A 13,755-nucleotide genomic window follows, 5' to 3' on the forward strand; every position below is an offset into this window, starting at 1 on the left:
ATGGAGACGCTAATACCAACGCATTTAGCAACAACCTCGGTAATTTTTTTAATGACCATTTTCATCAATTTGAACGTCGGTATGAGGTCTATATCTTGTAATGTCAATAAATGCTCAAATTCTCACTTTGTTATGGCCATCATCACATCCAAATCTTTCATCATCCACTTCAAATCATTGCCTAGATGTCTTGCTTACATGCAACTAAACTCACTTGGTTCTATCACTCACAAGCCGACTTCTCACTATATTCTTATGCTCTCATCAAATTCCTCTACATTTGGGCTTCTCACTTTTGAATCATTCCATAGACCACTCTTAACTTATGAATCTATACACATCATTCTATCCTACCACCACAAGGCACATTATGTGAGGATAAAAAAGGGGAATGGAATCCGCAATAGCCTAGACTCTCTCTCTCTACATGATTATATAGTACCTCAAGGATCCTTATGCTACAATAAAAAAAGGGAAATGGAATCACAAAACTCTCTCTCTCTCTCTCTCTCTCTCTCTCTCTCTCTCTCTCTCTCTCTCTCTCTCTCTCTCTCTCTCTCTCTCTCTCCACACACATGATTCTATACTACCTCAAGGATCCTTATACTAGGATAAAAAAAGGAAATGGAATCCACAAAACTCTCTCTCTCTCTCTCTCTCTCTCTCTCTCTCTCTCTCTCTCTCTCTCTCTCTCTCTCTCTCTCTCTCTCTCTCTCTCTCTCTCTCTCTCTCTCTCTCTCTCTCTCTCTCTCTCTCTCTCTACACACACATGATTCTATACTACCTCAAGGATCCTTATACTAGGATAAAAAAAGGAAATGGAATCCACAAAACTCTCTCTCTCTCTCTCTCTCTCTCTCTCTCTCTCTCTCTCTCTCTCTCTCTCTCTCTCTCTCTCTCTCTCTCTCTCTCTCTCTCTCTCTCTCTCTCTCTCTCTCTCTCTCTCTCAAAAACATGTCATTAAGGGATTGAATTTTTTGCTCACATGTGAAGACACTACTTAAGTGGGTTGCTCATATGTGAACCTTTTCTTTATTAAAGTATTAAACCATGATTTTTTATCTAATGATATGTACCAATTCATCTTGTTTCAACCTTTCCTCTTTAGTCATGCAACCCATTCCATGTGAACATTCTCTATCACAAACTATCATATTCTAGTCTCTAGGTAGCAAAGCATATCTTCCATCCAATTGTCTTGTCAACCAATGTTGCCATCGCATCTTTTTGACATGGTCACTATACACCTTCAAATCCCTCCTCAAAGCAATCATATCGCTTTAGTTCCTCCTTTATTAAGAGAATCGCCCCTCTTTTTTCTCACCAACATAAGTCTACTATTATCTTGTACCTATTGATATGGATTATGTCCAAATCAATTCCACTAATTTGACCTCTTGGAGTCCCATTATTGAGGTGCATTAACCTCTCAAAGTGCCACTATTGGCCATTTCCTTTTTCCGATCTTAGTACATTATACATATCATAATTTCTTCTTTCTCTCCCAAGTCTCCTTACATCCCACGTTACATTCTAAGAGATGAGTGTAATTTTAGTAAAATTTGTGTGTCCTCTAATATCCCACATCACAATCTTCAAAATATTCATCATATCCTTCAAGAGATACATTATAGTCTCAATCCACCAACACAATTTCCATAATCATATTCATAGTGTTGTTATGAGATACTTCTAAGACATTTGGGATATCCTTGCACCAATCCCACATGACATAGGTATTCTTCTCAACCTTTAGTATGCCATTTGTTTTTAGAATCAAAGGACCGTGCAAAACTTTACATAGAGCATTTGCAAGCCCTACTATCTCTCCATCAAAGCCCATTTGGGAGCTCCAAAAAAAAATCCATATGTGGCAATTTCATGCAATACTTTCTTTGGAGTCCACCATTAAGCCCTTCTTCTCATTGAGCAACGTTGGTCATTACACATTTAGATTCAATAGCCATAATATCCATTATTGCATCATAAGTAGCTTTGAGGTACAGTTCCATGTGCTTGCTTGCCTCCTTCCATTGCTTCCATGTTGCATAATCCTCAACTTGAGGCACCTCTAAGGGGGGGCACTTGCCCGTTTAAGGGGCCTTAAGAGACATATGGCAGTTACAAATTATTGTTGTGATTAATGAATTTAATGTTGAAACAACCAAAAGGTTTGGAGGAAACTAATTTAAATAAATACATTACCTTTAAAGATTCATGCTACTAATGATTGATTTAAAAACAACTATTTGTGGATTCATTTATATCCCACCAAGAGTGAAGGATGTTATTGTACTTAAAGGGAGTTGATTTTTGTGAGGTATGAGTGAATTGTGGAAGTAATAATACCATCATTTGTTTGGAAAATTTGTGCTTTGATCCACTTTTGCACTTTTTAATACAACTAGAAATAGTTTTTTATGGCAATTGTATTCCTCCTATAATTTGGAATTGATTAGGAGGGGTATATATGGAATGTTTTGTTTGAAAGAAACTTTATGGTTTCCAATCTAAAGCCTTGGATAAGGTCACAATGTAAAATTTGAAATTGTTATGTAGGTCAAGTTAGGTTATAGGAAGATTATACAAGAAGCCAAGGCCAAAGCATATGGGATCCTTATGCTTCTTATTATTGCTCCAAATACTATAAGGCTAATGCAAGATATATTTGCTAAAGAAAGAGCAATGGAGATCTGGGTTGTGATCAATAACATCTTTACAAGCTTGATATATCCTTGGTTAAATTGTACTTCAAGTGTCCTGTTGCAGTGTTTGGAGACAAAGCTAAGAATTGGATAGCTGTCAATGAGCCTTTGCTTTTTTTCATTTCTCATCATACACAGCTATATAAGTATATATACAATTATTATTTTTTTAATATTGATATATCACCTGGCATAAATCATTACTACAGCATCCATTTTTCAACATAGAGAAAGGAGCAAGGTTAAATTGTTGATGCAATGAGGATTCTAAATGAGATATAAGGATCTTTCTGCAATAAACTATTGATTCTTGAATACATAAGCAATCTTTCACAGGTCATAATTTAGGGAGTCATAGTTATAATTCCTCTAGACCCAAAAATGCAATTGAAATATATAATAGAGTAATCTAGATTTGTGCCACAATCAACAAATCTAGTATGCACAATGGATAACTCCAAAATTAGTGCGTTCGAAATTATTACATGAAAGAGAATGATGCTTTGATTTTATTTAATTGCACATAAAATGATATCAAGAGTTTATAGTTTGAAGACATGGAAATCTTAGTTAAAAATCATTGTTGGAACTAGCCTCGATTCACAATGCTAGCCAAACTATCCATGATTGTTATCTTGTGTTTTCATGAGAAGCACTTTCACTCGATTCAATTAAACCTTAAGGGTGTTTCTTAAATAAGATCATTTGTTGCACTACTGAAGTAGAGCCTTTATCAAGATTCATATTGACTTATAGATGCCTCTCAAACATACATATATAGGTCACCATGAGAGATATGCATCACGATAAGTGTCAATGATACTAAGTAGAGCTAAACATAAAAGAAGATGATGGGTGTATTACTTATATAAGAAGTAATTGTTGGCATGCAAAGAGTATGATGCATGCAAAAGCGTATGTTTGCAATGGAGCTATGGTGGGTGGATCATATATAAACACACTGTACATGCATGTATACATGGATGTGTGTGTGTGTGTGTGTGTGTGTGTGTGTGTGTGTGTGTGTGTGTGTGTGTGTGTGTGTGTGTGTGTGTGTGTGTGTGTGTGTGTGTGTGTGTGTGTGTGTGTGTGTGTGTGTGTGTGTGTGTGTGTGTGTGTGTGTGTGTGTGTGTGTGTGTGTGTGTGTGTGTGTGTGTGTGTGTGTGTGTGTGTGTGTGTGTGTGTGTGTGTGTGTGTGTGTGTGTGTGTGTGTGTGTGTGTGTGTGTGTGTGTGTGTGTGTGTCATACATATGCACACAATACATGCATGTATGCATGAATGTGTGTATGTGTGTGTGTTTTAGTTACAAATCCCGTAAATAAATTGAACTATACATATTTAAGAAAAAAGTATGAAAGATATAAATTAAAAGTTATTTTGACCATCATAGTTTCTAATTTTGAAAGAAGATGCTTCTATGTACTGAAACTTGACTTATGAACAAGATATATATTCTTCATATGGGATTTAGCTTTACCTGATGTGAGGCTATGAGCTATACCTCCATCCATGTAAAAGAATAAGGTTAGAACCTAGACTTCTAATAAGTATTACACATGTTATTATTCCTAGCCACTTGTTATCAATATCCACGATAGCATATCCACGATAGCAAGTGGTAACTAATGCTAGCATACCCTTAAATCCTAAAGTAAATTTAATATATGTATACTACCAAGGGACTAATGAATATTCTTAGTCCCTTTTTTTGTCAATGTCATTTCAAAATTATTGAAACCATAATTTGTAGACATCTGACTATTATCGTTCAAAAGCATACATCTAAATAATTTGCCAAAATCAATATGTTAGATAATCTTTTGCAAGTAGAGAAACTATTAGAGGATAGTATTACTTGATGTTTCCATCACTCACATTGGATATAGTAGTCAGTAAACCCACATATGAGTTTTTCAAGTTACAACAATTGGTTTATCTTGAAGTAAATAATATCAAGGGACTAATGAATATCCTTACTTCCTTGCTAAGTCAATATCATTTAAAATTTACTAAAATCGAAAAGGTTTTATCCAATCACATACAAAACTGGAAGGAGTAAAATGTACAATGAATTGTGCTTAGTGGTTAAACTATCATAAGATTGTTTTACTAATGAGTTAAGTATACCAGAACTAATTAACCTGATATGTGTTCACATCTGCATAATTTAGTATGTCAGACAAGCCTTTATAAGTAGAGAAACTAACAAAAAAGAGCTCTATTTGCCTTTTCCATTTATCACACTAGATAGCCAATTAGTACTAATAGGCCACCAGATTTCAAGTTACAACTACTAGTTTATCAGGGTTTTCAAAGACTTTATATCCTAATCAATAGTATGTTATCAAATGAACAATTTTTAGATGCAGTTTTCAGAGCACTAAGATACTCATTTTTCTTTGAAAAACTAAAAAGGTATTGTAGATAATACAAATGCCTATCCACACAATTGATTAGGATATAAAGTATTGTAGATAATACAAAAACACTATATAGATAAGGGTCAAACTAGTCTTTTTAATTCAAATCATACCATTCCTACTTATCAAAAAAAATAGCAATCAGGTTTGTCCACCTTATCACATAAATGATCATCAATCATAGGCATCAATTTTGATTATATCGTTTACTGAAATATCTAAACCCAACACATGAGATAGAAATGAGTACCCTTATTCTTTATTTCCAAACTATAGCCTTTCTCCTACATATGCTACTAGTTGAAAGGTAATGTACATGTCCTTTGGCATTTTAACCATTAATTGCTACATTAACTCTGGTGGGGATTTATTCCTTACCATATAGATTCGGGCCAAATAGGTCAAACTAATCAGCCTGACTTGTCAACTACTCACACTAAGAGACAATATTTGTTCTTTTAGTATTCAATAGAAAATATATTGGTATACAATTTTTCAATTTACTAAAATATCTGCTTGTCAAGATTATCAATATCTTGTTGATGAAAAATCTGGTTTATCAATGATCAAATAATATATCCCTGTATTAAACCAAACAATCAAGTCTTTAAAAAACTTGACCCACAAGGATCTGTCAACCATCAACACAGCTAACCAAATCAAAAGGTGTATTAGTTTCCTTCAAATAAGGGCTAGTAGAGTGGTCAAACTAATCAGTCTAACTTGTCAATCAATCACATTGAGAGACAGTGTTTGTTCTTTCAGTATTCAACTAAAAATATTGAGTTATAGTTTTTCAATTTGTTGAAGTACCTACTTATCAAGATTACCAATTTCCTGCTAGTGAAAATTTTGGTGTATCAATGATCAAGCAATATCCCCCTCTATTAAGCCCACTAAAAGAAAAAGGGAATATCCTTATTGTATAATTCTAGAATTAAGCATTTTTCATGCAAAATTGAGATGCATACTACCAACTCTAAGTTCTTTCATTAGTATATCAAAGATATCCTCTATCAAAGTGTTGTATTTAGATGCATCTTTATACAATATTATTTAGCTAGAAATACTTGTGGGAAACCTCCAATCTATTTTACAAGCCATTCAATCAACTTTAGAAGAGCATAAAACCTAACCTAGAAGGATCTGTCAACCATCAACATTGCTAACCTTGACAAAAGGTGCATTAGTTTCCTTCAACTTATAAGCATAAGCAAGTCAATTAGGTTGCTAATATATTGAATTCAGAACAACAATGACAGTTGTGCTTAATAGCCTTTTATTAAAATATGAGTTTATTGTTATTACTACCTTTTCATGGAAAAACTTCCAATACAAGTATCCTGAAAAATTGGGCTACTTAAATTGACCAAGTAAAACATTTATTAAAGGAAGCTCATTGCAAGCCTAGTTACTTTTACCATCTATGGGCTAAAGGGCATCTAGTTTGGTTGTTTACTAAGATAAAGTCACTAGTGAGACAATCAAGCAAATCAAAAGGAATACCAATGTTTTGTAAATACACAAATGAGGTATTCATTTTACTGAAACATGAACCCTTGCATTTTTCATGGACATGCATCCAAAAAAACATCTAAGACAATCATTCTAATGAAAAGTAACATAACTTGAGCCAATCGAATTTTTGGGCCAGTCATCCTAATTCTATGTATGCTAAAGAGCATACACTTAGGCTGTTAATAGAGTACCAGCCACCACAACAATATGTTGAGATTCAAGCTCTTAGTCTTTGGTCAATTGTTTATCCTAGTTGAATAAGGAGGTTAAGTCACACTGACTTAACCATGATTAGATCTAGGTTTGTTGATCTTTTGTGTGTAGTACACTCAGTTGACTTTTGTGTGTGTGTCGATGGAATGAACCGAAAGGGAGCATGTCTACTACCCTTCTTGCCTGCGCTTGTGTCCATCTTTCTCTCTGAACTCTAATATGGTATCAGAGCATGTTTGGCTGGCCAATATGGTTCTCCCTGCGTGTCCATCATAAGTCTTTGCCACATTCACCCACCATCTCTGAAGAAGAAGAGCATCAACGACAGAAGGCTTGGGATTGAAGGACTTGGCTTCCTTCTCAAAGCATGACAAGATTTGCTGTCGGGCCTGCATGGAGCTGACCTACCGAATGCATACGCAGATTGATCCAGATTCCAAACAGTCAGCTTAATTTGGCTTCAGCACGTGAGTAGTTGCCTAAAGCTTGCAGTGGCAGCAACAGCAGCAGCAAGGGCAAGGAAGCAGGCCCGTCTCTTTATGTAATCACTCTTCTGTGTGAGGTGGTAAGTTCTGAGATACTCCGAATCCCTCGCTCATCTACCTTCAGCTCTCAAAAAAATTCTCAGACTTGGCCAATGCCTGAATGTGCTGGCTCCATTAATGCAGCCTCATTATGTTGCAAATAATCATGCTTGTAGAGTTTATCGATTTAGGTTCATTTCATTCCCCCAGTAAGATGCTGCATGGATAATCACAAGTCTCCTTTTTCGTTGAGGCAGGCATGAAGTTCATCGTGCAGCTATACGCTCCTCCTTGTTTGCAGAAGACCTTTGGCTGGGCAAAGATGTGTCAATGAAAAGGCTTGTCTTGTATTAAGGTCCCATGCAGCAACCATATAAAAGAGGATGTATTCAATCTGCCATAAATAAGCGTGGAACGACGTGTATTGAGGAAAGAGGCATAATGTGGTCACTTATTTGATCAAGTATCCAGATAGAGCCATTGCAGGATAGTATGTCAATTTGAAGTTGTAACCAATCCTTGCCTTGGGAGCTTCAGCTTGCATCAGTTGAAAATGGAATGGGCAGTTGCTACTTGGTAGATGTGTAAAGAGAAACCGGGCTTGAAGATCACTGACTCTAGCGAGAAATGTATTTGATTCTCTATCGGTGATTCAACGTGGTTGCAGACTACAACATTTCAGCTAAGCAGCTGGGCAAGTCAATTGCAAAGCCGATTTCAATGCTTACTTAGATGACCGTATGCAGTGACTGGTCAGGAGTTCTGAGAGCTATGCAAAGACAGCAGTCAACTTTTATGAACCCCCACATCATAGCATAGAATTGCAACAGAAGATCCTCAAATGACTAGAGGCTTTTGATTATGCTACACTTGCATACTGGATCCTTCCCAATGTTCTTGTGTTGAGCTCACAGGTAAAATTTGGTTTCTCAAAGTGAGTCTGAGGATAATCTTTGCAGAGATTTTTTGTTGAAGGTTGTGAAGCGAGTTTAGGAACTGAATGTTCAAATGTAAGGATGTCTTCATGTGTGATGATTTCTGATGGAAGCAACCATGGTTATGGTAATGATGTGCTTTAAGAAAAAGAGATGCGTTGCCTAAGAAAATTGAAGTCAAATAAAAAGGCAATCTCTAAATCGAGTCTGGTGTTTGTTGCTTGTAAAAACTAGTTGCATTACATGGTATTGGAGTACATTGCATGCTAGCATTTTTGGAAATTGACTGGTTTTGTAAAGGTGGAATGTTGTGAGCATTAAATACTCAGTTCTTGAACTGATTTTCTACAATCTTTTGCAGTGGGGTTGGTTGTTAAGAGTTTGTGGCAAGCATATGTGACATTGTTGCCTAAAGAGCTAGACAAGCATTGGTGCTTTGCCACATGTTTGGAAGTGTATGATATCAATGTGAACTAAAATTTACTAGTTTTTGCAAAGCTGAAGACCTTGAAAATGGCAAACACAAGAGAGAAGGATACTATCACTCAGATAGTTGGTGAAAAGCTAGACTACAACAATTTCGTTCTATGGAAATTCAGAATGTCTACTTTTTTAATTGGAAGAGGCTATTGGGACCTAGTCATAGGTCTTGAAGATGAGCCCAAGCTACCGGAGGATAGACCTCCAACACATGATCAGTTAAAGGCACACAGGACTTGGTTGGAAAAGGCCAGTAGGGTCTTCCATTGGTTGTCATTTTGTGTGTCAAACACAAAAGCTATGCAAATTGCAAACTGTACTTTCCCAAAAGCTGCTTGGGACTTATTGATGAAGAATTATAGGCATGTCACTCATGCGAGAAAGACACAACTGAAGCAAAAATTCGGCCACATATCCAGGAATGCAAGGCCTATTGAAGACTATGTCAGTGAGATCAGATCCATTGCAGAACAATTAAGCTCAATTGGAGCTGAAGTTGAGGATGATGATTTGGTGGCTACTACCCTCCATGGACTTGGACAAGAGTATAAATAGTTTGATACTTCCATTTCAGTGCATCAGGAGCATCCCGACTTTGATGAACTTGTAGCACTTCTATTGCATGAAGAAGTGAAACTTGGACTCAATACAAGTTCTAGTGGGTCTAAAAACAACAGGGACAATGTCTTCTACTCTAATCAAAGGGACAGAGGTGGAAGAGGAAGATCAACCTTTAGAGGAAGAGGTGTTGGAAATGCATATGCAACCCATGGATAGCAAGCTATTGGATGGCAAAATAGGCAACCTCAAGCAAATAGAGGTGCCTCAAATGCTCGTGGAAGAGGGGGTTATTCACCTAGAGGAAGAGGCACTTGGCAATAGCTCAAATGAGTCATGGACAACAATCACATGCAAATAAGGATTGCCGTTATTGTGGCAAATACGGGCATGTAGCTAAGGATTGCTACAAGAAGCAGAATTATCAAAGAGTAAGAGGGAAGCATTATGTACAGGTGATGAGACTAAACCTGAAATGCATCAAAGGAATACAAATGATCAAAAAAGGGCTCATAAGCTATGGGCTGAGAGAGCATGCAAGGTGTTACATTGGTTTTCCTTATGTATATCAGATGCTATGGTTATACAGATTACTAGATGCAATTCTCCAAAGAATGCATGGGACATACTCATGAAGAATTATGGAAATGTAACACATGCCAGAAAGATTCAACTAAAGCAATAGTTGAATAATATGTCTAGGAATGGCAGAAGCATTCAAGCCTACACTACAGAGATCAAGAACATAGTGGATCAACTTGCCACCATTGGATCTTCAGTGTCTGAGGATGATATGATTGCAGTGGTATTGAATGGACTTGGCAAAGAGTATAAAGCATTTGATATGTCTATTTTTGTGAGAGTTGAATCCCCTGATTGGGATGAGTTGATTGCTTTGTTATTACACGAGGAAGTTAAGCTTGGGTTGAATACAGGTTCTAGTACATCTCCAAGCAGAGACACTGTTCTTTACTCTAGTCAGTGTAGCAAAGGCGGTACAAGCCGTGGCTCTTTTCGAGGTCGAGGAGACGCTTGAAACACTTATCGACAGCATCACCAGAATGCTTGGCATGGCACAAATACACATGGCCAGTGTGGATCTGCTGGCTTTAGAGGCAGGGGGAGATCACTCCATGGTAGAGGTGGTGAATCTGGTTCATGGCAGTCAAATGATTGGTTAAACAGAGATAAGGACTGTCATTACTGTGGCAGATATGGACACATTGCAAAGGATTGTTACAAGAAGCAAGGAGATATGAAGACAAAGGGCAAACAACATAGGCACTATGCATCTTCTAACAGTGCTCATGATGAGCAGGTTGATAGATTGTTTGCCATGCAACTTGTGTCTAAGATTGATTCAAGGGCTTCAAATCATATGACACCCCACGGAGAATGGTTTGATGAGATGGTTGTAGGTTCTTATGGTTGTGTCTACTGGGAATGACACCCAACATGACATTCAGCACACAGGAATTGTTCCATTGTCGATGCCTGATGGCAAGAAAAGAGCTTGCATGATGTACTACATGTACCTACAATAACCAAGAATCTTTTGTCAGTTGGACAAATGGCAGAACAGAAACTGCAAGTGAGATTTAATAGAGATGGATGCTTTATTGAAGAATATGGTAATGGCTACAAATTGATTGCTAGAGGCCAAAGAGATGGTAGAATGTTTACTCTTGATGCGTCAATTTCAAAATTGAAAGCAGCCATGTTTACACATGATGATAGTGCTATACGGGATGTTGAGATATGGCATAAGTGGATTGGCCATGTGAATGTACAAAAGCTGAAATCTATGTAGCAGAAGGAGATTGTGCTTGGACTACCTAAGTTCAAGTATCATGACTTTGGACATGTATGTGATGCATGTCAGTTTGGAAAGCAAGCATGATTTCCATTTATGAGACATGTACGGAATAGTTCACGACCCTTGTGCAATTGGTACATTAAGATGTATGGGGTCCATCTCATAATGCTTCGTTTGATGATGCTCGTTACTATGTATTCTTCATTGAGTATTTCAACAGCAGGTATACTTGGCTTTACATATTGAAACATAAGGATGATGTGTTTGATGCATTCAAGGACTTCAAGAAGCATGCTGAAAATGAGTTGAGGTGTAAAATTTCATGTCTTAGATCAGATGGAGGTGGAGAATATGTCTCTAATTACTTTGACAAATACCTTGCTAAAAATGGGATCAAAAGATAGTTAACTTGTAGCTATACACCGCAGCAAAATGGTGTAGCAAAAAGGAAAAATAGGGTACTTATGGAATCGGCAAGAGCTATGCTGAATGAGAAGAGTTTGCCAAATGGTTATTGGGCTGAAGTAGTAGTGACTATTGTTTATGTGTTGAATAGAACCCCTACAATAGGGATTCATGATGTAACTCCATATGAGAGGTTGTATGGTCATAAACCTGACATTTCACACTTCAAGGTATTTGGCAGCATTGCTATGTGCATCTTCTTGATGAAAAGAGGAAGAAATTAGATCCTAAAGCTACCAAGAGTGTGTTCCTTGGTTATGCACAAGACCGGAAAGCTTACAAGTGTTGTGTATCGTCTACACATGAGATGTTGATTAGTAGAGATGTTTTTTTGATGAGTTGGCATCATGGTATGGTAATCCTATTGCAATGGCTACTAATGGATTAGACAGCACTAGTAATGTTGAAAATACACCTACAGTGAGTACATCTATGAATGGTCCTATAGGTGATGGGTCGCCTCCAGTAAGTCCTTGGTCAGGAGGCTTGCAGAGTTGTACTCCTACATCCACTAACACGGATATGTTAGTGAGGGGGAGGTTGGATAAGGGAAAAGAAAAGATGCTTGAGGATGTGACAGGTCCACTTACAACAGGTTATGAGTCATCTAACATCGATAGTTTGGATAGTGAGTTGGGCATTCCGTCTATTATGACGTCTGGAGCAAGGCAAAGTCATTATGTACCACCTCATGAGAGGCAAGCTCAAAGTGAGCCACAGTTACGAAGATCTGAGAGATTTAGAAAATCAATTGACATGTTTACATACACTGGTTATTCAGCCCGCCATTATGCATATATGGCTAGTGTGACAAGTTACAAAGAACCTACAAAGTTTGATGCATCCCTGGCTTAAAATGAGACATGGGAATTGGTTGAGTTGCCTGAAGGCAAAGTCCCCATTGGCTGCAAATGGGTGTACAAGGTTAAATGCAAGTCAGATGGTTCGTTAGAATGCTATAAGGCCAGGCTAGTTGCAAAAGGGTATGTACAGCAATATGGCCTTGACTATGAGGAGACTTTCAGTCCGGTGGCTAAAATGGCAATAGTCATAACTATCATTCCTTTGGCAGCATGCAAAGGCTGGAAATTATGGCAAATAGACGTCAAGAATGCTTTCTTAAACGGTGATTTGGTTGAGGAAGTATATATGGAGTAGCCTGAAGGCTATGTTCACTCAGACTTTCCTACACATATGTAAGCTAAAAAAGACTTTATATGGACTGAAATAGGCACCTAGAGCATGGAATGCTTGGATCAACAGTTATTTACAGCAACATGGATTAGATTGGGTGATGCAGATCACAGTCTGTTCACGAAGAAGACAGATCATGGATATGTGTTTCTAGTGGTTTATGTAGATGATCTTATCATCACAGGAGATGATGAAGAGGGCATTGCTGAAATTAAATCATGTTTGTAGGCTGAATTCAGAGTCAAAGACCTTGGTGAACTAAAGTATTTTCTTGGGATTGAGGTAGTCTCTATGCCTCAAGGTATTTGGTTGCTATAGAAGCTTGATATACTTGACTATTACCCGTCTTGACTTATGTTATGCAATGGGGCTGATTAGTTAGTTCATGCAAAAACCTGGCAAACCACATTTAGATGCAGTTAGGAGAATCATGAGATATGTAAAGGGTACTACAGATTATGGCTTGTTTTATGCATATGGAAAATCCCTTCACTTGACAAGGTTTATTGATGTTGATTGGGCTGTTTGTGCCTATGGCAGGAGGTCAACCAGTGGTTATGCATTTGGATTGGGCAGCAGTATGATCAATTGGCAGAGTAAGAAACAACCTACTATTGCATTGTCTAGTACAGAAGCTGAGTACAGAGGATCTGCCTTAGCGGCCTTGCGAAGCAGTTTGGTTAATGAAACTCTGAAAGACTTGAAATACAACTAAAAAGCAAAGTGATATTGCATTGTGATAACCTCAGTAGTGTTATGTTGGCTAGCAATCCTGTCTACCATGCTAGGTCCAAACATATTGAGATTCACTACCATTTCATCATAGAAATGGTTCTTACAGGGCAGATTGACTTGATTCATGTGAAGACTAAAGACTAGGTAGCAGACATATTTACCAAGTCTCTTGGTAAAGAAAAGTTCATATA

General features: G+C 37.4%; 1 long non-coding RNA gene across 1 annotated transcript; it reads left to right on the forward strand.

Annotated features, from left to right (window-relative positions):
• Positions 1 to 7,003: 7,003 nt before the first annotated feature.
• On the forward strand, positions 7,004 to 9,734 carry LOC148017836 (uncharacterized). The gene is made up of 3 exons (XR_015687739.1): positions 7,004 to 7,422; positions 7,639 to 8,295; positions 8,678 to 9,734. It is a non-coding gene; the product is annotated as an uncharacterized LOC148017836 (long non-coding RNA).
• Positions 9,735 to 13,755: the final 4,021 nt, after the last annotated feature.

The sequence above is a fragment of the Lygodium microphyllum genome, chromosome 21 (genome assembly GCF_053477565.2).
Source record: "Lygodium microphyllum isolate KBCC chromosome 21, Lygodium_microphyllum_v1.1.10, whole genome shotgun sequence".
In the NCBI taxonomy this organism is placed as follows: domain Eukaryota; kingdom Viridiplantae; phylum Streptophyta; class Polypodiopsida; order Schizaeales; family Lygodiaceae; genus Lygodium; species Lygodium microphyllum.